This window comes from Anopheles coluzzii, assembly GCF_943734685.1.
Source record: "Anopheles coluzzii chromosome X unlocalized genomic scaffold, AcolN3 X_unloc_47, whole genome shotgun sequence".
In the NCBI taxonomy this organism is placed as follows: domain Eukaryota; kingdom Metazoa; phylum Arthropoda; class Insecta; order Diptera; family Culicidae; genus Anopheles; species Anopheles coluzzii.
The window spans coordinates 3,598-5,000 of NW_026054477.1; positions in this window are offsets into that span (position 1 = coordinate 3,598).

Here is a 1,403-nt window from a genome sequence, read left to right on the forward strand (position 1 = left end):
GACACCCATCTGCGACGTTTAGTATTCGAGATATAGCACTTTGTAGGTCTGACCGAGCAATTTTTGTTCCGCGCACTTTGTGCACCGTACACTTTGATGTTTGTATGAAAAAGTACCCTACCTAGGGACGCGTAGAGCAAATTTGTACCCCCGGGCATGTTGTCGATTGACATTCTGGTTTCACTTTTCATCATCTAGGGTGCGTTCCTGACACGTTTTGAGGGGTTTTAGCAAAAAAAAATTTTTCGACTACTCGAGCTCTCTGGCCCGTTCGGTGCACATTTTTGAAAAAAGCTAGGGAGCTGCCCCTAGGTTCGGGGTGTCACAAAATGTTGAAAAGTGGTCGAAAAACCACTATCCAGAATCGGATGTAGAATCGTTAGACGAACTTAAAATTGTTCTACGACACCCATCTGCGACGTTTAGTATTCGAGATATAGCACTTTGTAGGTCTGACCGAGCAATTTTTGTTCCGCGCACTGTGTGCACCGTACACTTTGATGTTTGTATGAAAAAGTACCCTACCTAGGGACGCGTAGAGCAAATTTGTACCCCCGGGCATGTTGTCGATTGACATTCTGGTTGCACTTTTCATCATCTAGGGTGCGTTCCTGACACGTTTTGAGGGGTTTTAGCAAAAAAAAAAATTTTCGACTACTCGAGCTCTCTGGCCCGTTCGGTGCACATTTTTGAAAAAAGCTAGGGAGCTGCCCCTAGGTTCGGGGTGTCACAAAATGTTGAAAAGTGGTCGAAAAACCACTATCCAGAATCGGATGTAGAATCGTTAGACGAACTTAAAATTGTTCTACGACACCCATCTGCGACGTTTAGTATTCGAGATATAGCACTTTGTAGGTCTGACCGAGCAATTTTGTACTGAAATGTATGGTGAACATGTAATTCATTAAATAACATTGACTTGCATCGTGCCCTACTTCATCGGCACAGCTGTTATTGACTATCTTTAGTGGAAATGGATTGAGTTTGACCATTTTAAGCCCATTTCCTATGCCGTGCACCAACATTGTGTACCGATCAGGGAAAGTACGCTACGTACGCGTTCATGGATGTCGATGTTGGTACAAGTTGCCTTTCGGGATAGCCGTGCACCAAAACTGTGTACCGATCAGGGAAAGTACAAGACGGAGGGTGCAGCTCGAGCGTACGCGTTCATAGATGTCGATGTTGGTACACTTGCACCAAAATTGTGTACCAATCAGGGAAAGTACAACACGGAGGGCGCAGCCCGGGCGTACGCAATCATGGATGTCCATGTTGATACAATCTACGTGTACGTACCTAGTTTTTGTAGGAAAAGTTGCAATTAAGTGCTTGCATGCTTAAAATGCTCATCTCAACCGGTCACCTTTTGGCCTGCCCTTTTATAACAGAAACCTAGAAAG